The following is a 27,765-nucleotide window of genomic DNA, read 5'->3' on the forward strand; positions in this document are numbered from 1 at the left end:
AGTCAGGAAGTCACGAAATGTAGTTTTCTGAAATAAAAATTTCAGCTGCGACGACAAACTATTATCCACGGCTATTATGAGAAGCCGCTGAAACACATAACCACAGGGATAATTTTAACAGGAAACAAGAGACCATGAAACTTAGCGAGATTTGGACAGTAGCTCTGCAGAGTCGCTAAGCAATTTTCCACGTTCGATAAGATACAATCAATAGTTAATTTCTCTTTTTGATAAGGATCATCTCCGGCTATCAAGTGTAAACCCGGCCACGCCCCTTTTCCTGCAGTACGTATGTTTCTCTCAGACGTCCGACCAGTCAGTCGGCAAGAATCAGCGGAGGAGCAAGACATCTCAAGATATTCACCGCAGTTCTGGACAAAACGTTAGCAACAGAAGAGTTTCGTTGTCTACGACCTTTTATCCCGAAAGGTTTACCAGCAACAAACGTCCCACTGTCCCTACATCTACGCACGTTCCACATACTATCACAAAGCAAGCTTCAACCTACTCCCTCTCGTAGACAATGAGATCCATCCCGATATTTATCACTCCTACCGGTCTGAGCTCTTTCCCTCCTATCCCACTCCACTCAACACCCGGCATCATGGTGTGGGGAGCGATCTCCTACACTGGCCGTACACCTCGGGTGATCGTCGAGGGGACACTGAATAGTGCATGGTACATCCAAACCGTGATCGAACCCATCGTTCTACCATTCCTAGACCGGCAGGGAACTTGCTGTTCCAACAGGACAATGCACGTCCGCATGTATCCCGTGCCACCCAACGTGCTCTAGAAGGTGTAAGTCAACTACCCTGGCCAGCAAGATCTCCGGATCTGTCCCCCATTGAGCATGCTTGGGACTGGATGAAGCGTCGTCTCACGCGGTCTGCACGTCCAGCACGAACGCTGATCCAACTGAGGCACCAGGTGGAAATGGCATGGCAAGCAGTTCCACAGGACTACATCCAGCATCTCTACGATCGTCTCCATGGGAGAATAGGAGCCTGCATTGGTGCGAAAGGTGGATATACACTGTATTAGTTCCGATATTGTGCATGCTCTGTTGCCTGTGTCTATGTGCCTGTGGTTCTGTCAGTGTGATCATGTGATGTATCTGACCCCAGGAATGTGTCAATAAAGTTTCCCCTTCCTGGGACAATGAATTCACGGTGTTCTTATTTCAATTTCCAGGAGTGTATATAAATGACCTCGGCGACATTCTGAGCAGTTGTCTTAGGTTGTTCGCAGATGATGCTGTAATTTACCGTCTAGTAAGGTCATTCGAAGACCAGTATCAGTTGCAAAGCGATTTAGAAAAGATTGCTGTATGGTGTGGCAGGTGGCAGTTGACGCTAAATAACGAAAAGTGTGAGGTGATCCACATGAGTTCCAAAAGAAATCCGTTGGAATTACTCGATAAATAGTACAATTCTCAAGGCTGTCAACTCAACTAAGTACCTGGGTGGTAAAATTACGAACAACTTCAGTTGGAAAGACCACACAGCTAATATTGTGGTGAAGGCGAGCCAAAGGTTGCGTTTCATTGGCAGGACACTTAGAAGATGCAACAAGTCCACTAAGGAGACAGCTTACACTACACTCGTTCGCCCTCTGTTAGAATATTTCTGCGCGGTGTGGGATCCTTACCAGGTGGGATTGACGGAGGACATCGTGCAATAAAGGCAGCTCCTTTTGAATTATCACGTAATAGGGAAGAGATTGTGCAGATATGATACGCGGACTGGGATGGAAGTCATTACAGCAAAGACGTTTTTCGTCGCGGCGAGATCTTTCTACGAAATTTCAGTCACCAACTTTCTCTTCCGAATGCGAAAATATTTTGTTGAGCCCAACCTACACATGTAGGAATGATCATCAAAATAAAGTAAGAGAAATCAAAGCCCGAACAGAAAGATTTAGGTGTTCGTTTTTCCCGGGCGCTGTTAGGAAGTGGAATAGTAGAGAGATTATATGATTGTGGTTCGATGAACCCTCTGCCAAGCACTTAAATTTGAATTGCAGAGTAGTCATGTAGATGTAGATGGCCGTGCTCCTTGAAAATGGACAGAGTGTTTATTTCACGGAAGAGACTGCTCTACAACGGGCATCAATTGCCCCAAAATACCGTAAACATAGATATTTTTTGCGGCTACAGTGGCTTGTTTTTTATAATTTGCAGCGCGGTTATTAATTTAAAGACGAGGGTCTGTGTATGTGCGTAACAGCAGACGGTAATTTTGATAATGATAGGAGTTGAATTCTTAAGGGAAACTGTTGTTAGAGTAAATATTGATTTTTGTCATTGATTTCTTTTGCAATTGTTAGTGAATTGTTTCACTTTGTATTTAATTTAGAAGTATTTCAGTCTGTTTCAAGAGTTTGATTAATTTGTGATATTGCTTTAATGCCACTGGAGGCAGATTCACATACGAAGCGATTGTTCTAAGAGTTTCTAGGGTTTTGTTAACTGACTGTGAAAGAATCGCTTTTAGAATATAGTTTTTGAAAAAATGAATTACTTGTTTGCGTTTATCATTTATCGAGTTTAGATTTGACCAAACCCTCTAGAATTATATGTAGTTGTAGTAAGCAGCAGCAGCCGCACCAACAGCAGGAGCCGCCATACAGAACATGCATTGCACTCAGCACAAATAATAGGTTCTTTTATGTTTTTGTTAAATAATGGAATGCAGTAGATCAAGCAGTGGCATCAGAAAGACCAAGTACGTTATTTGTTGCGCACAGGACCAATTAAAGAAAATAAAGTTTAGGCGATCTCTGTCATAGTATAGTTAACAAGTGTACAAGCACGAGATTTTCAGTAGAAAACACGAGAAAGAAGATGGAGCTCGCGACTTTCTCTGCCATCTGCCATCTGCAATCATTGGAAGTTGGCATCGAACACAGGCTATCGTCACTTTAATGTCGCTGGGCCGCGTACAAATAATGAAAAATTTCGAAGCGTGTTCCTCTCTCAGAAATCGCTTTTGAAGATATAAGAACGGGAAAGTGTGTGAATTTATTTTTCAACTAGATAACGTGAACCTCATCTTTCCCCATGTTTATCCTACTTACCTCGATAGAGAGGGTGTTCAGGAGTTACACTGGCCCCTACGTTTTCCACATCTAATACACACCGAAAAATCTAGTCGGGGATTGGCGGCAGCCAGCCATGTCACCAAAGGTCAATCCTTGTGACTGAAAACTGCTGGCGTATAGTTCAAGAAGCATGGAATGACGTAACTGTATCTCTTATCCGCTATCAGCCAAGTAAGAGCCGTTTTAGTCCGTTTTTACGGCCAGAACACCTAAAAATTTAATGTTTCATTGATCCTACTTATAAAGTATGTGCAAACAAGTAAAACATCGCTATTTTGCTATAGTTTCAGGTGTTTCTCTTATAATGATCAGTAGGCAATCATCATTGAATCGTGCCGTGTTATACTGCTTGTTACACTGCTGGCCATTACAATTGCTGAACCAAGCAGAAATGCAGGTGATAAATGAGTATTCATTGGACAAATACATTATACTAGAACAGACATGTGATTACATTTTCCCGCAGTTTGGGTGCATATATCCTAAGAAATCAGTACCCTGAACCACCACCTCTGGCCGTAATAACGGTCTTGACACGCCTGGGCATTGAGTCAAACAAAGCTTGGATGGCGTGTACAGATACAGCTACCCATGCAGCTTCAACACTATACCACAGTTCATCAAGAGTATTGTGACGAGCCAGTTGCTCGGCCACCATTGACCACACGTTTTCAATGGGTGAGAGATTTGGAGGATGTGCTGGCCAGGGCAGCAGTTGAACATTATCGGTCTCCAGAAAGGCCCGTACAGGACCTGTAACATGCGGTCGTGCATTATCCTGCTGAAATGTAGGATTTCTCAGGGATCGAATGGAGGGTAGATCCACGGGTCTTACCACATCTGAAATGTAACGTCCACTGTTCAAAGTGCCGTCAACGCGAACAAGAGGTGACCGAGACGTGTAACCAGTGGCACCCCATACCATCACGCCGGGTGATACGCCATTATTGCGGTGACGAATACACACTTCCAAAGTGCGTTCACCGCGATGTCGCGAAACAGGGATGCAACCATCATGATGCTGTAGACAGATCCTGGATTCATCCGAAAAAATTACGTTTTGCCATTCGTGCACCCAGATTCGCCGTTGAGTACACCGTCGCATGCGCTCCTTTCTGTGATGCAGCGTCAAGGGTAACTGCAGCCATGTTCTCCGAGCTGATAGTCCATGCTCCTGCAAACGTCTTCGAACTGTTCGTGCAGATGGTTGCTGCCTTGCAAACGTCCCGATCTGTTGACTCAGGGATCGAGACGTGGCTGCACGATCCGTTACAGCCATGCGGATAAGATGCCTGTCATCTCGACTGCTAGTGATACGAGACCGTTGAGAACCAGCACGGCGTTCCGTATTATCCTCTGGATCCTATCGATTCCATATTTTTCTAACAGTCACTGGATCTCGACCAACGCGAGCAGTAGTGTCGCGATACGATAAACCGCAATGGCGACAGGCTACAATCCGACCTTTATCAAAGTCGGAAACGTGATGGTACGCATTTCTCCTCCTTACACGAGGCATCACAGTAACGTTTCACTATGCAACGCCGATCAACTGCTGTTTGTGTATGAGAAATCGGTTGGAAACTTTCCTCATGTCAGCACGTTTTAGGTGTCGCCACCGGCACCAACCTTATCTGAATGCTCTGAAAAGCTTAGCATTTGCATATCACAGCATCTTCTTCCTGTCAGTTAAATTTCGCGTCTGTACCACGTCATCTTCGTGGTGTAGCAATGTTAATGGCCAGTAGTGTAGTTACATATGCAAGCAATACACGAGTAAGCATCGTTCAATATTTGTTTGCTGTACGAGCTGATTAGTTGATAAATCCTCCCAACGTTATCCAGAGAAAAATATTTTGAAAAGTAGAAATGATATTCGCTCTTCTAGATCAAGTCCAGGACCTGAAACTGCACCTCCAGAGGGGGCTGTCCACCGGCTGCAACAGTCCTCCGCGAATTTCCAGCTGTATAATCAGATGGCCGCTTTTTGTGCGCCGTTAAGTAGGACGGCGGGACTAAGCTCTCCAGCGCAGCCCGGAGGCACTGGAGCCTGGACTAGGTGGTCGGCCGCTCCCGGCTCCACCCCGCCTCCACCCTCTCACCCCCGGCACCCTACGGCTCTCCCGCCCCCACAGCCCACTGAACCCAGACTCGCCGCCGGCACTTTATTCTGCGACAGCGTGCAATATTTCACCCCGGCAGCTCTCGCCTTTTCACTGGACGCGCGCTCATTAAAAAACACCACACCGTGCCCCGCTTTAATGCCTGTTGCCTTCTTACTGCGACCCAAAATGCCAGCCTGCCACCAGGCCTTTCATTTCGAAAGCGGATGGTTCCTCGAGGTGCAGTGCAATAGTATACGTTGATTCTGTCATCGCATCTTTTTTTTTCCTTGATCCTGGTGAATATAGTTTTCATCTTATTCCCCTTGTTGATGAACTGCATTCTAGGTATGAGACAAGCTGAATTCAACCTTAGATTTTTTTTTAAGTTATTTGCCAACAACACCCCTTTGTAATTCAGTACCTATTTTCCATATGCTGTATAACTTAAGCGATCCAGTTTGACGAATGATGTTTACTGAATAATAGGTATGTCTGGCATTTACGGAGTACATCATAAAGCTCAAATAAGAGCAGCACGTTTTTGTGTTATCGAGAAATAGGGGAGTGAGTGTCACTGACATGATGCAGGATTTGGGCTGGAAATTATTAGAAGAAAAGCGTTTATCGTTGCGACGTAGTCTTCTCATCAAATTTCAATCACCAGCTTCCCCATCCGGATGCGGAAATATTTTATTGACGCCGACCTACTGTGGGGCGGCGGGTGGAAATATTTTGTGATTATTAAAATGGATGTATCTTTCCCAACGATGCACCATATGTGGGGTGGCGTATGGAATTTATTGTTATTGAAATGTTCCTATGATTTAATTAATGCTGTTGTTTGCAGTTCTCGACACTGGTTCTCTAAGTACAATATTGGCAACAAGAAAGTGATTAACAAAACGTGAAGCCTGTAATTAGAATTCCTAGTGCCCCCTTCAACTGAGAAATACACTTATAGCCACAGCTTATAGCTCTGAGGAATTATGAGATTGTCTGGGATTCATAATCAAAAAACGATTCTTTCAAAAATGTTCACTATATTCTGAAAGTCACAGACCAAAAAGAATCCACACAATACAACTATCAGAGCAGTTCAGAGTCTAATGCGCTGATGCAACTATAACTGTTCCAATTAAATGTTTAAGTCAATGCTTGCCATAATTTGATGATAATGTTCATCAAACGCCACGCTAAATAATTGTAGAATGTCTGTCCCGCGGCGGCACGTGAAAATACGACATACGTGAACTGAAGATGGAGCATTAAAGTCATCCCAGAATTAACACTTCACTCGAAAATGATTTCATGGTTACGCGTATCCCGAGTATCTTATTACTGCATCCGAAGCTGTTTATAGCAATAATACCAACGCTACGCGACCCCCGGCACAGATGGTGCACTAATCAGCGTCTGGAGAGAACTGGGGCCTACTTCTCTCGCGCAGCGTTCTTATATATAAAGCCGCGGTGCGGACGGCTAACGGAACGCCTGAATAAATCCGCTATCCCGACTAGCCGCTGGGCTAGTAATGCACCACTTCAAGTTATCAAATAAATCATTGCTTCCTTTGCTGATGGCCGATGAAGCTCTCAATTTAAATGTGCAATCAGGACACATATACGTAATCATAATAAAAGTCTGACGAGGCTAAGTGAAATATTTTGGGTGAGAGAGTTAATTTAATTACACTACACGCAGTAGACGAGCTCTGAACTTGCCTTTTGGAGATACGCTATCGCTATAGTTTTATAGTTATTCAGCTGAAACTTCTCACATCTTTATGAATATAGCGGATCTCCCTTCTACTTAAATTTAAACATCCTATCTTTGAAACTTCCTGGCAGATTAAAACTGTGTGCCCGACCGAGACTCGAACTCGGGACCTTTGCCTTTCGCGGGCAAGTGCTCTACCATCTGAGCTACCGAAGCACAACTAACGCCCGGTACTCACAGCTTCACTTCTGCTAGTATCCTAGCTCTATTTCTTAACCTGCTAATCTATCTTGCTTCCTTAATTTTTAAGACAATAATCAGAAAATCATGAATTTCAACTAAAATTTTAATTTATGAGATCCTGAATACTGTTTCTTCTAAATTGTTATGCAAAAGGAATCTAAATATGAAGTTTTAAGTTTCTAGCTCTTTCCTGTTGCGCCAAATTTCGAAAATGGTTAAAGTTACTGAACTGATATTCCACACATAATGATATAGTATTACTCCTGACATGCCAGCAATGTTTCAGGTTCTTTACTTGATTCTTAAAGTATTGCGCAACATTTATGACGTCAGAGCTAGTTACAGCGGACTGGCTGGCACACAGTGGAAAGACTGATGTGAATTTTATACGGTGTGAGTAGGCTGCTTCCCTACACTACGTTATGAAAAACGATCATCACTGTAAATTAAGGCAAAAACAGAGGTCACACGGAAAGATACAGGGACTCATTTTTCGACGAACCCTCTGCCAGACACTTCGATTTGCAGAGTATCCATGTAGATGTAGATTCAGATGCCCGGTATCTTTAAATGAGCGAATCAGCCAATGATATCAACATGTCAGGTATGCTGCAATACTGGAGGCAGGCATTTCGAACATCTTCTCTAATTTTATTTCATTTATTTTACCGGTAGAATAAATAGTAATGTTCACTCCTCGAAAGTTGTATTCTGAATGCTCTCTCGTTTCCTTCTCTTTGCTTTGCATTCATATTTCCTTTCCTTTAAATTAAATGAAACCACCGAATTCTCGAAAACTCTGAGGTTATTCTGTTAACACTACTGACTGCCGCAAACGCCAGCGAAGTAGACAGCGAAAGCTCCTGTGTAGACAGACACCAGCCCCAGTTAGACGCTGTCGGTATCTTTCTGTTACGTCATGCATACCGAAATACTGTGGTGATTTTAGAGAATTCCAGGAGAAAAACATACTACCGTATTCAGTGGTGATTTTAGGGAATTCCAGGAGAAAAACATACTGCCGTATTCAGTGGTGATTTTAGAGAATTCCAGGAGAAAAACATACTGCCGTATTCAGTGGTGATTTTAGAGAATTCCAGGAGAAAAACATACTGCCGTATTCAGTGGTGATTTTAGGGAATTCCAGGAGAAAAACATACTGCCGTATTCAGTGGTGATTTTAGAGAATTCCAGGAGAAAAACATACTGCCATATTCAGTGGTGATTTTAGGGAATTCCAGGAGAAAAACATACTGCCGTATTCAGTGGTGATTTTAGAGAATTCCAGGAGAAAAACATACTGCCGTATTCAGTGGTGATTTCAGGGAATTCCAGGAGAAAAACATACTGCCGTATTCAGTGGTGATTTTAGAGAATTCCAGGAGAAAAACATACTGCCGTATTCAAAACCGTCATCCACCGAGCCAACAGAGCAGGCGGTTCAGAAGAGACAAGGCCTATCTACACAGCAGCCAGATCAATCTTCTCCACTGGCGACTCTGTCACTCAATTACAACAAAGGGCTGTTGCGAGATATACTAAGTAACGTACTGCTACAGAAGCGTCGCTGAATGCGTTTTCAGGCACGGATACCTATCCTCATTTTGTTCCCCAAGATGCCCTCTACAGCCACCCTGCGTTGGTCGGTATCGTTTTGTAACACACTGTATATCTCACTATCGTTCACTCATAATTCTTCGGTTTCTGAATGGTTACATGATACGAAGCCCATGTCTTAATGTACTCAAATCTCTGTCTTCCTCTACAATTCCCCCTCCCCCCCCCCCCCCCCCCCCGACACACACACACCATGCACCTTTTGTATTTGGCAATTTTTGTGCTTAGGAAACAAAATTAATGAAGTTCACATACTTCGTGACCATCAATTCTGATGTTATGTTTCTCGCTGTTGTCATTTCTGCTACTTCTCATTACTTTCGTCTTTCTTCGATATACTCTCAGTCCTTATTCTCCACTCATCAGGCTGTTCATTCCATTCAACAGATCCTGTAATTATTCTTCACTTTCACTCAAGATAGCAATGTCATCAGCGAACAGTACCACTGATATCCTTCCACCATGAATCCCAATCCAGCACGTTTCTTTTATTTCATTCTTTGCTTCTTAGATGTACACGTTGAACATTAGGGGCGAAAGACTACATCCCTGTCTTACACCTTTTTTAGTTCGAGCACTTCCTTCTTGGTAGTCCACTCTTATTATTCCCTCTTGGCTGCTGCACATATTGTATATTACCCATCACTCCCTGTGGCTCATCCCAATTTTTCTTAGAATTTGAACAGCTTGTACCATTTCACAATGTGGAATGTTTTTTCCAGGTTGACAAATCCTATGATCGTGTCTAGATTTTTCTTTAATAGTGCATCCATTATCAACCGCAACATCGGAATTGCCTCTCTGGTGCCTTTACCTTTACAAAAGGTAAAATGATCCACGTCTAACACAACCTAAACTCTGTTTTCCATTGTTCTGTATATTATTCTTGTGAGCGACTTGGATAAGCTGATTGTGTCGTAATTCTCCCACTTGTCAGCTCTTTACAGTCTTCGGAATCGTGTCGGTAATATTTTTCTGGAAGTCAAATGATATGTAGACCTACTCCTACATTCTGAACACCAACGTCAGTAGTCATTTCTCTCCCACTTCCCCTGTGAATTGCCGGCCGGGATGGCCGAGCGGTTCTAGGCGGTACACTCTCGAACGCGTGACCGCTATGGTCGCAGATTGGAATCCTGCCTCGGGCATAGATGTGTGTGAAGTCCTTAGGTTAGTTAGGTTTAAGTAGTTCTTAGTTTTAGCTGACTGACGACCTCAGAAGTTAAGCACCGTAGTGCTCAGAGCCATTTGAACCAACCCCGATGACTTAAGAAATTCGGACGGAATATTCTGTACCCCTTGTGCCTTATTTAAGTCCTTCAAAGCTTTCTTAAATACTGGTTCTAATACTGGATCTCCTATCTCGTCTGAATTGACTTTTACTCCTCTTCTATCACATCAGATAAATCTTCTCTGATTTTAACAGTGGAAATCCCCTTGCACTCTTAATGTTAACATCCTTGCTTTTAATTTCACCGAACGTTGTTCTGAGTTCCCTATATGCTGAGTCAGTCCTTCCGACAATCATTCCTTTTTCGATTTCTTCACATTTTCATACAGCCATTTCGTCTTAGCTTTCCTGCATTTCCTATTGTTTTGTACTTCAGCGACTTGTATTTCTGTGTGTCCTGAATTTTCTTGAATATTTTTATACTTCCTTCTTTCATCGATCAGCTGAAGTATTTCTCCTTTTACTATTGGTTTCTTCGCAGTTACCTTCTTTGCACCTATGTTTTCCTTTCCAGAATCTATGATTGTCCCTTTTAGAGATGTCAATTTCTTTTCAACTGCACAGATTACTGAGCTATTCCTTACTGCCGTATCTATAGCCTTAGAGGACTTCCAATGTATGTCGTCGTTTCTCGGTAATTCCATATCCCTTTTCTTTGCTCATTGATTCTTCCTGACTAATCTCTTAATCTTCAGCCTACTCTTCATCACTACTACGTTATGATCCGAGTCTATGTCTGCTCCTGGGTATCTGATTTCGGAATCTCTGTTTGACCATGATATAATATCTATCTGAAATCTTCCCGTATCACCCGGCCTTTTTCCAGGTATGCACACCTGTTGTTATTCTAGAACAGAGTATTCACTATTAATAGCTGAAATTTGTTACACAACTTAATTACGAGTCTTTCACCTCTCCCGTTCCTTTGTCCCAAGCCCATATTCTCTTGTAACTTCTTCTTCTACTCTTACCCCTATTACTGGATTACAGTCCCTCATTACTATTAGATTTTCATTTCTCTTTATGTACTTGATTACCCTTTCAGTATCTTCGTATAATTTCTCTATCTCTCCGTCTCCAGCTTGCGACGTCGGCATGCATACTTGAACTATTGTTGTCTGCATCTACATGTACATGGATACTCTGCAAATCACATTTAAGTGTCTGGCAGTGGGTTCATCGAACCACCTTCACAATTCTCTATTATTCCAATCTCGTATAGCCCGCGGAAAGAACGAACAACTATATCTTTCCGTACGAACTCTAATTTCCCTTATTTTATCGTGGTGATCGTTTCTCCCCATGTAGATCGGAGTCAACAAAATATTTTCGCTTTCGGATGAGAAAGTTGGTGATTGGAATTAGGTGAGAAGAATCCGTCACAACGGAAAACGCCCTTCTTTCAATGATGTTCAGCATAAATCCTGTATAATTTCAGTGACACTCTCTGTCATATTTCGCTATAATACAAAACGTGCTGCCTTTCTATCAGCTTTTCCGATGTACGCAGTCAGTCCTATCTGGTAAGGATCCCACACCGCGCATCAGTATTCTCAAAGAGGACGGACAAGCTTAGTGTAGGCAGTCTCCTTAGTAGGTCTGTTATATTTTTCTAAGTGACCTGCCAATAAAACGCAGTTTTTGGTTAGCCTTCACCATAGCATTTTCTATATGTTCCTTCAAATTTAAGCTGTTCGTAATTGTAGCTCCTAAGTATATAGCTAAATTTATGTCGGTGTTGGTTTGCTGTCGATTCTGATAAGAATAACCCCATCACTGAACTGTTCACAGTAACGCATTCTCTGCCCTATTTTCCTATTCATAACGAATCCTACTCCCGTTATACCATTTTCCACTGCTGTTGATATTACGATATCACCTTATTATACTCATTTGACCAGAAATCCTTGTCTTCTTTCCATTTCACTTCACTGACCTCTACTATATCTAGATTGTTGAGCCTCTGAATTCTCTTTTTCAGATTTTCTAGCTTCCCTACGACGTTGAAGCTTCTGACATTCCTCATCCCGACGCGTAGATTTTTTTTTTTTCATGGTCACCTCCCCCTTTGGCAGTCCCCTCCCGGACATCCGAATGGGGGACCCTTCTGGAATCTTTTGCCAATGGAGATAATACTATGATTATTTTTCAGTTACAGACAACATGTCCTTTGGGTACATGTTATGTGTCTTTAAAGTAGTGTTTTCCATTGCCTTCTGCATCCTCACGCCGTTGTTCATTGCTGATTCTTCCGCCTTCATGGGCAGATTCACATGCCAGGAACAAGAGAGTGCACTGGACCTCTGTCCACTCCTGTTTGATAGGGACGTTGGCAGAATGAGAATGACTCCTTATGCCGAAAGTCTATGGCGGCCAATGCTGATTGTTAATCAAAATTAAAGTGGTTGCGAGTTCGAACGCGGGAGCGAGGAGATTTTGATTACTAGTCAAAGACACTACCTTTTTTTCTGTCCTCATTTTGCTCGTTATTGCTCATTGTATTTATTCAGGGCGGACGTACTATGACGCTTGTTCAAATTCATCGTTGATCCATTAACTCAGTTTTTTATTACAGAGGGAAACTAACCCTCTGACCGAACACCTGAGCGGGTGCCGGCTACCCTAGACACAGGTGTGCTGACAGGAATTGAGAGTCCGTGAAGAAGTTTATGGAGGTGTTCAGCACATTACGAATAGATGCCAAGTTCCAGTCCACATGCAGATGAGGCACCAGTATTACTATGGAGAACTGCTGGAAGCTAACACGTTGGCGCGATTGTATCGTTTAATTGGCGCTTTGTCATATCAACTGTCTCGGTTATGTAACTGCGCATTCGTCAAGATCCATGTCGTCGTACTGTTTATCGCTTCCAGCTGTTTACAAACATAAATATGACAGAGAGACAGCACCTACTCGTAAATCGACTCATACGTATCAAAAATAATTTGAGGGTATTTACAGTTCGAGCTATGAGGTTTGTAACATCCCCCTCACTTATCGACGTTGATGACAGTGAAAAATTAAACCGCGTGTACCTAATGGAAATTTGAGAAAAGTAATCGTCACTGACGTTAATCTGTGGGTAAAGAGGGAAGAAGGGTTACACATAAATGAAAGGAAAAATTCAAATGAAATTGGTGAAAATTAATTTTGAAAAAGGGTAAAGTTAATAAAGAAAGTAAATGTGCGGTCGTTACGTTAACAATTAACTGGCGTTAATTACATGTTTGAGATTTTGGGAAAATTAGAGTCGCCAGTCCTATGGACAACTACTATAATAACTGCAAAAGAAAGAATAATGCACATATAATTAGCACTAAAAGCGTGGCAACTGAAGGTTGACACGAGTTGTGTGAAAACTGAATGTGTGTCAGAAGTAATAAATTTCGCTTCACTCTGACTTAATTTAGCAAAAGAATTAATAAAACCGGATAATTGAAAGTTAATTTAGTGACTGAAATTAATAGTGAACTTTGTTTCTGAAGCACTACGAAATAAAATAAAATAAGGTTAGTCTCAAAAGCAACTTGAATCTCCGTAATTTAGAAATAAGAGATTTAACTTTGATCTTGAATTAAATGATTTTAAAAATTAACAACAGTAAAATTTAGTACATAAGGTAAGATAAAAGATGGTAACAAAACTCGCACTCTTAATTTGTGCCTGTGTAATCTAAATATAGATCTGTTTGGTTATTGTAGCCAGCTATGAATACTTTAACTGAACTTTGAAGTTAAAGCACTTAAATGGAATGATATTACTTTAATGCTGGCGTTTGAATTTCAACGACACTCGCGTTCATTTCGGAAAAGGAAGGGACCCTGCATGGTAATGCATTTGGGACAATGAGCAACAAAGGTTCATGCCAAGTTGCTGTATTTCAGTGATGCAAATGGAACAGTTTGAAAAGCTGAGGTTTGTCATACAGTTCTGAAACTTTACGTGCTTTCAGTCTTCCTTATTGGTTGATTGAAGGTTTGAAGTCGTCGATCGAGGAGGTGGCGGCAATCACTTATAGTCGGCCGTCGCTGTTGCAGAAGCTGGATGTTGGCGCGCCTTCTTCTCGACACGGTCACCAGGCGAAACGGGCTCCTGATGTGTGCCAGCTAATGTTTCTCGTCCGCGGCACCGTGTCAGAAACTATCATAGCAAATCGAGCGCAATTACATGCTGCCAAAACCCAAAAGCGCGGGAACTCGCGGGAGCGTCACACAACACACCTGCTCCACCGCCCTCCTCCAGCCAGACCCTACTCTGCCCGCGCTCCACGCGGAAGAGTTAACGCTACCAAGGATCCTAAGCACTTTGGTTCTCCACACGACCTATCGATGTATTCGTTCGATAGCATATTTTTCCCTAGGCAAGGCCCAGCGTAAAAATACAAATAATATTTACAAAACAAACAAATTATACACCGACACACAAACACACACACACACACACACACACACACACACAACACACACATATATATATATATATATATATATATATATATATATATATATATATAAATTGTAAAACAATTACGTTATATAAAGACACAGAAATGTCGTATCTTCAGGTAGCAAAATAAGGAAAAATTTTATAGTACAATAGATGGAAATAGGATGATATGCATTTCCGGCGTTACAGGTTAGACTTCCCTGCACCAACATCTGTACGAGGTGTGACACCGACATTCACGAATAAACTATTCTTTTGATTGTGGTGTGAAGCAAATAGCAACCAAGTAACATGTTGAGGAATTTCTTGTCATTTCCAAAAAACAGTTTGTGTCAGTTCACGGAGATTGATGGCTAGAGGAATGCTTGAAAATACACATCATCCCGTTGGATCGCAGACTTGCTCTATAGGAGAAAGAAACCAGCTTGGCCAGATAAGGATCCGAAAATTACAGGAAATTTTCGTGTGAACTGCAGCGTGTGAGCCCGCATTATCGTACGCGGGGTACCCTGCTCATAAATGGCATGCCTTCAAGGATGACCATTATTGCCACACAATGACGAGGATTCAGCCTGACATCAATATTACTTCTCGTCATACACAGTAGATTCACTGAATATGATTCTAAGCAGTCCATTACCACCTGTTAAAAGCCTGACGTGCTGAATGAGGTTGTGGAAGGTAGCGATGGGGGTGTGCTATCGATGCCGTCTCCACTGCCGTTGCCATCTGCACTAAGTTTCTCGGATGAGCATGCACGGCGCAAATAGCCTGATCGATGTGGTGACACAAATTCTCTATTGGTCATAAATCCAGGAATTGTGGAGGCCTATGGAGTGTACAATCAGTTTAATAAGCCACAGCTGCAAAATACTAACGCGAATTCTTTACAGACGAATGGAAAAACTAGTTGAAACCGACCTCGGGGAAGATCAGTTCGGATTCCTTAAAAATATTGGAACACGTGAGGCAATACAGACCTTACGCCTAATCTTAGAAGAAAGATTAAGGAAAGGAAAACCTACGTTTCTAACATTTGTAGACTTAGTGAAAGCTTTTGACAATGTTGATTGGAATACCCTCTTTCAAATTCTAAAGGTGGCAGGGGTAAAATACAGGGAGCGAAAGGCTATTTACAATTTATACAGAAACCAGATGGCAGTTATAAGAGTCGAGGGACATGAAAGCGAAGCAGCGGTTGGGAAGGGAGTGAGGCATGGTTGTAGCCTATCCCCGATGTTATTCAATGTATATATTGAGCAAGCAGTAAAGGAAACAAAAGAAAAAATTCAGAGTAGGTATTAAAATCCAAGGAGAATAAATAAAAACTTTGAGGTTCGCTGATGACATTGTAATTCTGTCAGAGACAGCTAAGGACTCGGGAGAGCAGTTGAATGGAATGGACAGTGTCTTGAAACGAGGATACAAGATGAACATGAACAAAAGCAAAACGAGGATAATGGAATGTAGTCGAATTAAGTCGGGTGATGCTGAGGGAATTATATTAGGAAACGAGACACTTAAAGTAGTTAACGAGTTTTGCTTTTTTTGGGCAGCGAAATAACTGATGATGGTCGAAGTAGAGAGGATATAAAATGTAGACTGGTAATGGCAAGAAAAGCGTTTCTGAAGAAGAGAAATTTGTTAACATCGAGTATAGATTTAAGTGCCAAGAATTCGTTTCTGAATGTATTTGTATGGAGTGTAGCCATGTATGGGAGTGAAACATGGACTATAAATAGTTTAGACAAGAAGAGAATAGAAGCTTTCGAAATGTGGTGCTGCAAAAGAATGCTGAAGATTAGATGGGTAGATCACGTAACTAATGAGGAGGTATTGAATAGAATTGGGGAGAAGAGGAGTTTGTGGCTCAACTTGACAAGAAGAAGGGATCGGTTGGTAGGACATGTTCTGAGGCATCAAGGGATCACAAATTTAGCATTGGAGGGCAGTGTGGAGGGTATAAATCATAGAGGGACACCAAGTGATGAATACACTAAGCAGACTCAGAAGGACGTAGGTTGCAGTAATTACTGGGAGATGAAGAAGCTTGCACAGGATAGAGTAGCATGGAGAGCTGCATCAAACCGTCTCAGGACTGAAGACCACAACAACGACATGGAGTGTAGCCAATTTACCCTGTTGCTCTTAAAACCATATTCGCCCCTGCCAGCTGCGTGACGTGTTGCATTGTCCTGTTGGTGGATTACAATATGCGTAGGAAAAACAAATTGCGTGCAAGGGGGGTGAGCCGTGGTGAAAATTGCTGTTTGGATGAGCGCACCGCAGCGCGTTGCGTGAAGCGGTCACCCTCCGTTTCTGGCGGTGGCGCGTCTGTGGCAATCGCAGCTTTGGTGTCTCCCTCTGGTGGGAAAGGGGAAAGGTTTCCTGTTCACGCGCATTTGAAGGGCGTTATGAGCTCGGCAGTTGGTGAGTCGGAGTGAGTCTGGTCAGTTGGTCAGCCAGTTCAGTCTGGGTCTCTCTCTCGTCCGCATTGGTGAGGCAGTTTCTGTCTGTCTGTCTGTCAGTCTGCCGTACGTTGGTAGCTGCCTCTGTCATGTTTGTCGGATTCGGTGTTAACCAATCTATTCCTTGAAGTGTAACGGCCGAATTCCTGAAATATGTTTTTATCTTGCCTATCATCTTCAGAGGCCGTATATGTGTAATGTAGAACACGTCTGTACATTTTTGTAAGACTGCATTTCATGGGTTTTTATTTAAACGGTCGTTTTAGTATATAAAGTTGCGCACTTCCATCGTAAGAGTTTTCTTTAAAAACTAGTTGCACTTTCGCTGGCAAGTAATTTTTTTTTATAAGTGAGTGTTTAGTACCATTTCCATCCCTCTTACGGCGCGCATAGTTTATGTGTTTGTGTGGGTTGTTAAAATTTTTAGTTTAAAGTAATCTGGTGTGTTGCAGATTTGCACCAGTGTAGTCTATCAGAAGTGATTGTGAGCGGTCGTGACTACGGCCGAGTATTTATAATTTTGGCTTTTTTAGTTAATGAACCATGGACCTTGCCGTTGGTGGGGAGGCTTGCTTGCCTCAACGATACAGATAGCTGTACCGTAGGTGCAACCACAACGGAGGGGTATCTGTTGAGAGGCCAGACAAACGAGTGGTTGCTGAAGAGGGGCAGCAGCGTTTGCAGTTGTTGCAGGGGCAACAGTCTGGATGACTGACTGATCTGGCCTTGTAACACTATCCAAAACGGCTGAAGGCAAGGGGAAACAACAACAGCCGTAATTTTTCGCGAGGGCATGCAGCTTTACTGTATGGTTAATGATGATGGCGTCCTCTTGGGGAAAATATTCCGGAGGTAAAATAGTCCCCCATTTGGATCTCCGGGCGGGGACTACTCAAGAGGAAGTCGTTATCAGGAGAAAGAAAACTGGCGTTCTACGCGTCGGAGCGTGGAATGTCAGATCCCTTAATCGGGCAGGTAGGTTAGAAAATTTAAAAATGGAAATGGATAGGTCAAAGGTAGATATAGTGGGAATTAGTGAAGTTCGGTGGCAGCAGGAACAAGACTTTTGGTCAGGTGAATACAGGGCTATAAATACAAAATCAAATAGGGGTAATGCAGGAGTAGGTTTGATAATGAATAGGACAATAGGAATGCGAGTAAGCTACTACAAACAGCATAGTGAACGCATTATTGTGGCCATGATAGACACGAAGCCCAAACCTGCTACAGTAGTACAAGTTTATATGCCAACTAGCACTGCAGATGATGAAGAAATTGATGAAGTGTATGACGAGATAAAAGAAATTATTAAGGTAATGGATGGAGACGAAAATTTAATAGTCATGGGTGACTGGAATTCGGTAGTAGGGAAAGGGAGAGAAGGAAACGTAGTAGGTGAATATGGACTGTGGCAAAGAAATGAAAGAGGAAGCCGCCTGGTAGAGTTTTGCACAGACCACAACTTAATCATAGCTAACACTTGGTTCAAGAATCATGAAAGAAGGTTGTATACATGGAAGAACCCTGGAGATAATAAAAGCTTTCAGTTACATTATATAATGGTAAGACAGAGATTTAGGAACCAGGATTTAAATTGTAAGACATTTCCAGGGGCTGATGTGGACTCTGACCACAATCTATTGGTTATGAACTGTAGATTAAAACTGAAGAAACTGCAAAAAAGTGAGAATTTAAGGAGATGGGACCTGGATAAACAGACTAAACCAAAGGTTGTACAGAGTTTCAGAGAGAGCATAAGGGAGCAATTGACAGGAACGGGGGAAAGAAATACAGTAGAAGAAGAATAGGTAGCTTTGAGGAATGTAATAGTGAAGGCAGCAGAGGATCAAGCAGGTAAACAGACATGGGGTAATAGAAATCCTTGGGTAACAGAAGAGATATTGAATTTAATTTAATGAAAAGAGAAAATACGTAAATGCTGTAAGTGAATCAGGCAAAAAGCAATACATTCGTCTCAAAAATAAGATCGACAGGAAGTGCAAAATGGCTAAGCAGGATGGCTAGAGGACAAATGTAAGGATGTAGATGCTTATCTCATAAGGGGTAAGATAGTTACTGCCTACAGGAAAATTAAAGAGACCTTAGGAGAAAAGAGAACCACTTGTATGAATATAAAGAGCTCAGATGGAAACCCAGTTCTATGCAAAGAAGGGAAAACAGAAAGGTGCAAGGAGTATATAGAGAGTCTATACAGGGCCGATGTACTTGAGGACAATATTATGGAAATGGAAGAGGATGTAGATGAAGAAGAAATGGGAGATACGATACTGCGTGAAGAGTTTGACAGACCACTGGAAGACCTGAGTCGAAACAAGGCCTCGGGAGTAGACAACATTCCATTAGAATTACTGACAGCCTTGGGAGTGTCAGTCCTGACAAAACTCTACCATCTGGTGAGCAAGATGTATGAGAGAGGCGAAATTCCCTCAGACTTCAAGAAGAATATAGTAATTCCAATCCCAAAGAGCACAGGTGTTGACAGATGTGAAAATTACCGAACTATCAGTTTAATAAGTCACAGCTGCAAAATACTAACGCGAATTCTGTAGAGACGAATGGAAAAACTGGTAGAAGCCGACCTGGGGGAAGATCAGTTTGGATTCCGTAGAAATGTTAGAAGAGGCAATATTGACCCTACGACTTATCTTAGAAGAAAGATTAAGGAAAGGGAAACGTACGTTTATAGCACTTGACAATGTTGACTGGAATACTATCTTTCATATTCGGAAGGTGGCAGGGATAAAATACAAGGAGCGAAAGGCTATTTACAATTTGTGCAGAAACCAGACGGCAGTTATAAGAGTCGAGGGGCATGAAAGGGAAACAGTGGTTGCCAAGGGAGTGAGACAGTGTTGTAGCCTCTCCCCGATGTTATTCAAACTGTATATTGAGCAGGCAGTAAAGGAAACAAAAGAAAGTTTCGGAGTAGGTATTAAAATCCATGGAGAAGAAATAAAAACTTTGAGGTTCGCCGATGATATTGTAATTCTGTCAGAGACTGCAAAGGGCTTGGAAGAGCAGTTTAAGGGAATGGACAGTGTCTTGAAAGGAGGGTATAAGATGATCATGAACAAAAGCAAAACGAGGATAATGGGATGTAGTCGAATTAAGTCGGGTGATGCTGAGGGAATTAGATTATAATGGTTCAAATGGGTCTGAGCACTATGGGACTTAACATCTACGGTCATCAGTCCCCTATAACTTAGAACTACTTAAACCTAACTAACCTAAGGACAACACACAACACACAGCCATCACGAGGCTGAGAAAATCCCTGGCCCCGCCGGGAATCGAACCCGGGAACCCGGGCGCGGGAAGCGAGAACGCTACCGCACGACCACGAGATGCGGGCTTAGATTAGGAAATGAGACACTTAAATTAGTAAAGAACTTTTGCTATTTGGGGAGCAAAATAGCTGATGATGGTCGAATTAGGGAGGAATTAAAATGTAGACTGGCAATGGCAAGGAAAGCTTTTCTGAAGAAGAGAAATTTTTTAACATCCAATATAGATTTATGTATCAGGAAGTCATTTCTGAAGGTATTGGTATGGAGTGTAGCCAAGTATGGAAGTGAAACATGGACGATATATGGTTTAGACAAGAAGAGATTAGAAGCTTTCGAAATGTGGTGCTACAGAAGAATGCTGAAGATTAGATGGGTAGATCACATGACTAATGAGGAGGTATTGAATAGAATTGGGGAGAATTTTGTGGCACCACTTGACTAGAAGAAGGGATCGGTTGGTAGGATATGTTCTGAGGCATCAAGGGATTCCCAATTTAGTACTGGAGGGCAGCGTCCAGGGTACAAATCATAGAGGGAGACCAAGAGACGGATACACTAAGCAGATTCAGAAGGATGTAGGCTGCGGTAGGTACTGCGAAATGTTTTTATTAAATATTTGTGTAGTAAGTAAAGAAATAAGAATATTTTAGATAAACAACTTTTTTAGCTTTCTGATAGATGCTCCTGTAATAGTCACAAAAATATGGCTCACAATTTTAGACGAACAGTTGGTAACAGGTAGGTTTTTTGTGTTGAAACACAGAACGTAGGTACGTTTTAACATTTTATTTCGGTTGTACCAATGTGATACATGTACCTTTGTGAACTTTTAATTTCTGAGAATGCATGCTGTTACAGCGTGATTACCTGTAAATACCACATTAATGCAATAAATGTTCACAATGATGTCCGTCAACCTCAATGCATTTGGCAATACGTCTAACGACATTCCTATCAATAGCGAGTAGTTCGCCTTCCGTAATGTTCCCAAATGCATTGACAATGCGCTGACGCATGTTGTCAGGCGTTGTCGATGCATCACGATTGCAAAAATCCTTCAACTTTCCCCAGAGAAAGAAATCCGGGGCCGTCAGAACCGGTGAACGTGCGGGCCATGGTATGGTGCTTCGACGACCAATCCACCTGTCATGAAATAAGCTATTCAATACCGCTTCAACCGCACGCGAGCTATGTGCCGGACATCCATCATGTTGGAAGTACATCGCCGCTCTGTCATACAGTGAAACATCTTGTAGTAACATCGGTAGAACATTATGTAGGAATTCAGCATACATTGCACCGTTTCCATTGCGATCGATAAAATGCGGGCCATTTATCCTTACTCGCATAATGCCACACCATACATTAACCCGCCAAGATCGCTGATGTTCCACATGTCGCAGCCATCGTGGATTTTCCGTTGCCCAATAGTGCATATTATGCCGGTTTATGTTACCGCTGTTGGTGAATAACGCTTCGTCTCTAAATAGCATGAATGCAAAAAATATGTCATCGACCCGTAATTTCTCTTGTGCCCAGTGGCAGAACTGTACAGGACGTTCAGAATCTTCACCATGCAATTCCTGGTGCATAGAAATATGGTACGGATGCAATCGATGTTGATGTAGCATTTGAGAGTCCCGATTCTCGCGCAGTTTTTCTGCTACTGACCTGCGGATTTGCCGCGACATCAGCTAAAACACCTACTTGGGCATCATAATTTCTGGCTGGTCGTGGTTCACGTTTCACATGTGGCTGAAGACTTCCTGTTTCCTTAAATAACGGAACTATCCGGCGAACGGTCCGGACACTTGGATGATGTCGTCAAGGATACCGAGCAGCATACGTAGCACACGCCCGTTGGGCATTTTGATCACAATATCCATACATCAACACGATATCGACCTTTCCCACAATTGATGAAGGGTCCATTTTAACACGGGTAATGTATCACGAAGCGAATACCGTCACCACTGGCTGAATATTACGTGATACCACGTAATTATACGTTTCTAACTATTACAGCGCCATTTATCACAAAGGGAAAAAGTGGTCAAACTAAAACATTCGTATTTCTTTATGTACTACACGAATATTTAATACAAAATGGGGGTTCCTATTAAAAAAACGCAGTTGATACCCGTTGACCTATGGCAGCGCCATCTAGCGGGCGAACCATAGCGCCATCTGGTTTCCCCCTTCAAGCTAGACAAGTTTCGTTCTTTTCAGTTTTTTCGCTTGACGCTTATCGTGAGATATTTGGCCTGGTCACGATCAATGGACCACCGTGTATACAGCTTGTCGGACGGACCCAGAAAGCACCTGAGTCGTTGTCGTAATGCGGAAACGGAGCGATGTAACTGAAGTCCAAAAGGGTACGATCATTGGCTTTCAGACCAAGGATATAAGAACTTCTGAAATGGCGAAGTATATACACTATTCGCCTGCCGCCGTTGTTAAAGTGTACCGTGCATGGCAAAATGGTGCTATCCAAAACCGACCTCGTAACGATAGTGGCGCACCGTGGCTATAGATGACAGGGGTGAACGACGCTGCGGAGATACGTAACCGCCAATGAGACGTGAAACAGTTGAGTAGTTGACGTCCAGGTGAACTAAGGGGCTACCAACAGTGTCTCCTCAACGGCCGTTCAGCGAATGTGGTCGGTGGACCGCCCTGTATAAACCTACACCAGACGTGCTGTTCCCCGTATCCTGTGACTGGCTAGTGAACATTGACCTCAAGTATAGTCTGTGGTCACATTAAAGTGACTGGACTATGAGTTAGATGAGTATATCGACAGTCACAGCTTTCCATGACCGTTCACCGGGTCGTATAAAGGAAACGTTGGTGACCATCTCACCTCCAAAATGAGAGGCGAGACTCATCACTGAACACACAGTGCCTGTCTTTGTCTCAGTTGGGTCTGGCTCCAGACCAAGATAGTCTCCGCTGTCCGTGGCATGGTGTCATATTTTAACTACTGATGGCAGCTCGAGATCTCAAACCAGCTTCCAGTAATCTGATCCCGACAGTTCCTCCATACGCTCCACCCGAATGTAAGCTTTTGTTATCCATCCACCCATTAGAGCTAGTGGAGCGGTCCTACGATCTTCTTATGATGTATCCTCTTGGCTCTTCCGAGTCTTGTTGCCACATTGTCGTCCTGAGTGTATGCGACCGCTGCGGGTTCGACAGTCATTGCACTACAACCAACGGGAGTCAGAGCTGAATTGGTATGATTCTCCCATGTCTCTTATCACCAGTAATTTGACCTTCCTCAGTACCCGAAAGATGGTGTTGAGCTCCAAGTCACTGTGTATTTTGTACTGTGATCTGCCACTGAAAAGTCCCAGTGCTGTTGGACATATCCATCACACATACACACCGTTCTTCGTCTGTAGGAACGGTCTTTCCTTTTCTTCTTTGCACTGGTCCAATAACAATGACATTCTGATGAATAAAGTGTAAAAATTACACTCCTGGAAATTGAAATAAGAACACCGTGAATTCATTGTCCCGGGAAGGGGAAACTTTATTGACACATTCCTGGGGTCAGATACATCACATGATCACACTGACAGAACCACAGGCACATAGACACAGGCAACAGAGCATGCATAATGTCGGCACTAGTACAGTCAGTGTATATCCACCTTTCGCAGCAATGCAGGCTCCTATTCTCCTATGGAGACGATCGTAGAGATGCTGGATGTAGTCCTGTGGAACGGCTTGCCATGCCATTTCCACCTGGCGCCTCAGTTGGACCAGCGTTCGTGCTGGACGTGCAGACCGCGTGAGACGACGCTTCATCCAGTCCCAAACATGCTCAATGGGGAACAGATCCGGAGAGCTTGCTGGCCAGGGTAGTTGACTTACACCTTCTAGAGCACGTTGGGTGGCACGGGATACATGCGGACGTGCATTGTCCTGTTGGAACAGCAAGTTCCCTTGCCGGTCTAGGAATGGTAGAACGATGGGTTCGATGACGGTTTGGATGTAACGTGCACTATTCAGTGTCCCCTCGACGATCACCAGAGGTGTACGGCCAGTGTTGGAGATCGCTCCCCACACCATGATGCCGGGTGTTGGCCCTGTGTGCCTCGGTCGTATGCAGTCCTGATTGTGGCGCTCACCTGCACGGCGCCAAAGACGCATACGACCATCATTGGCACCAAGGCAGAAGCGACTCTCATCGCTGAAGATGACACGTCTCCATTCGTCCCTCCATTCACGCCTGTCGCGACACCACCGGAGGCGGGCTGCACGATGTTGGGGCGTGAGCGGAAGACGGCCTAACGGTGTGCGGGACCGTAGCCCAGCTTCATGGAGACGGTTGCGAATGGTCCTCGCCGATACCCCAGGAGTAACAGTGTCCCTAATTTTCTGGGAAGTGGCGGTGCGGTCCCCTACGGCACTGCGTAGGATCCTACGGTCTTGGCGTGCATCCGTGCGTCGCTGCGGTCCGGTCCCAGGTCGACGGGCACGTGCACCTTCCGCCGACCACTGGCGACAACATCGATGTACTGTGGAGACCTCACGCTCCACGTGTTGAGCAATTCGGCGGTCCGTCCACCCGGCCTCCCGCATGCCCACTATACGCCCTCGCTCAAAGTCCGTCAACTGCACATACGGTTCACGTCCACGCTGTCGCGGCATGCTACCAGTGTTAAAGACTGCGATGGAGCTCCGTATGCCACGGCAAACTGACTGACACTGACGGCGGCGGTGCACAAATGCTGCGCAGCTAGCGCCATTCGACGGCCAACACCGCGGTTCCTGGTGTGTCCGCTGTGCCGTGCGTGTGATCATTGCTTGTACAGCCCTCTCGCAGTGTCCGGAGCAAGTATGGTGGGTCTGGCACACCGGTGTCAATGTGTTCTTTTTTCCATTTCCAGGAGTGTATTTACACCGATAAACTCTGTAAGGTTGCACGGCACACCAATGCAAATATTTTTCTCTAAAGTCACAGTTATCTTCGAGAGTTTGTTAATTCGGTAGAGGATATAATCGCTCTCAGCAGTCCTGCAATTGGGCATAGCAGACGAGTGCATGAAACGTCCTTCATGAGCAACTGTTAGCCTTTTTCACTCACAGCGAGTGCGCAACTTGAAACCAAACTATTATACACTCAGAGCACAGTTTTCGCAGAGGTACCTGAAACAGTGTCAAATGCATCCTACGTTTCGTCCCTCTGAGCTGTTTACAGATGAAGAAATGTTCTGGCGTGATTGGTTATTCAACATCCACTATTCGCATGTTCTGAGTGAGGATAATCCACGTGCCACATTTACTCGCACTCATCGAGTGCGGCTCTACGTGAATGTGTGGGCAGCTGTTGTTGGTGACTGTTTAATTTGGTCACATCTCCCGCCTAGCCCATTAAATCACTCCGTTACCATGGCATTACCAGAGCTGCGGGGTAACGTGTTACTCGCTAAAAGACACCGCCTGTGGTTCCACAATGACGGGGCCCTGGCAGATTTCAGTCCACCTGTGTGTCTATTCTTCAACTGACAGTTCCAGAAAAGTGAATTGACAGTGGCGGTGCTGTACCATTTCCTACTTGATTTCAGTATTTGACCCCTCTGGACTTTTTTTGTGTGACAAAACGCCTTCTGAATCACAAGAGAATCTGATTGTCCGGATAGGAGCAGCTGCATTAAGAATCAAGGACACTCCTACAGTCTTTGACCGTTTTAGACGGAAAACAGCGCAGCGGTGTAACCTCTGTGTACAAGTCAATGGAGGCATTTTCGAGCCTCCACTGTAACTGAAGTAATTGTGTTTTGTTAATATTATCTGTTTTAGTCCAAAATGGTTCAAATGGTTCTGAGCACTATGGGACTAAACTTCTGAGGCCATCAGTCGCCTAGAACTTAGAACTACTTACACCTAACTAACCTAAGGACATCACACACATCCATGCGCCCGAGGAAGGATTTGAACCTACGACCGTAGCGGACACGCGGTTCCAGACTGTAGCGGCTAGAACCGACGGCACCCGGCCGGCTATCTGTTTTTGTCTTCACTGGGAAACACACCAGAAAAAGTGTTTTCACTGTCCCATGCAAGTTCGCAGGTTACATATATGTATACAGGTGGAGATATTTATCCTCCAAATAATTGTTAAAATTCATGGTGAAACCTTGAGCTACCATTTATTTTGCACCATACGCTACCAGTTTCCGTCAATGACCATTATGAACCTTAGCTGGCATAAATAGCCGTTTATGCCAGCTAAGCTTGATAATGATCATTGACCGAAACTAGTAGCGAATAGTGCCAAATAAATGACAGCCGACTGTTTCACCATGAATTTTAACTCTCAGAGTTTGTCAATTTAATTAATTTTCATCTAGAAAAAACTTCCTCTACCGCTTTAACATACGCTCACAGGAAAATATTACACAGAGAAAGGTATTTGTTTCGGTGTCCCGCACAGTTTGAGGTTTATATAATTTTCATCCCGTATTTCCAACAAGCATGGAAATACTGGAGAATGCAAGGATGTTCATAGTATAGCACTTTCAATTTTTGTGTGTGTGTATGTGTGTGTATGTGTGTGTGTGTGTGTGTGTGTATGTGTGTGTGTTGCTATCCAGTTAGGAACCACTTCATAAACTCGTTATATTTTGAAATTAAGAAGAGTAATGAACGGCGATGGGCTAGCAATCGATTTTGCGTGCCTTCATCCAAGCATTATTCACTGGCGTTTCTACTGGCAGGGCAACAGCCTTGCCGCACTGGATACATCAGCTCCCGTGAGATCACCGAAGTTAATTGCTGCCGGGCGTGGTCGGCACTTGGGTGACCATCCAAGCCGCCATGCGCTGTTGCCAATTTTCGGGGTGCACTCAGCCTCGTGATGCCAATTGAGTAGCTACTCGTCCGAATAGTAGCGGCTTCGGTCAAAAATACCACCATAACGATCGCGAGAGCGGTGTGCTGACCCCACGCCCGTCCTATCCGCATCCTCCACTGGGGATGACACGGCTGTCGGATGGTCCCGATAGGCCACTCGTGGCCTGACGACGGAGTGAGTGGGCTAGTACTAGCAGCGCGAATCGAATGTAGTTTGTCACTGGTTATGTCTGGCAGAGCGAGTCCTACAGTAGGCCTCGAGCAGCGTTAAGTAGGCAGTAAGAGGCAGACATCGAGTAACAACAGAATAAAAACCGTCCAAGGCCACTTTCCGGATATAGTGGCTAGTTTGGCTGACAGCTTTGTTATTTCGAGACTTGGCGTAACTGCTGAAGTCGAAGTTATGACACCGAGGTGGGTACGGCGTCCTTCTGTCGGCGCCTGCTGATTTGTCTGGATTTGATATCCCATGCTGTCCAGGACTGTGTGGTAGGAGCCGCACTGGAAATTTCCACGTTTATCAGATATCTGGCACATCGTCAGTATTTCTGACACTAAGATACTCCCACCTTTATCGCCTTACTTACTGAAATATTTGTTTTAGCGTAATTATTTGAGCTAAGGTTCTATTGCTTCAGATTATTTATATTTCTTATCAGTCGAA

The sequence above is a fragment of the Schistocerca gregaria genome, chromosome 2 (assembly GCF_023897955.1).
Source record: "Schistocerca gregaria isolate iqSchGreg1 chromosome 2, iqSchGreg1.2, whole genome shotgun sequence".
In the NCBI taxonomy this organism is placed as follows: Eukaryota; Metazoa; Arthropoda; class Insecta; order Orthoptera; family Acrididae; genus Schistocerca; species Schistocerca gregaria.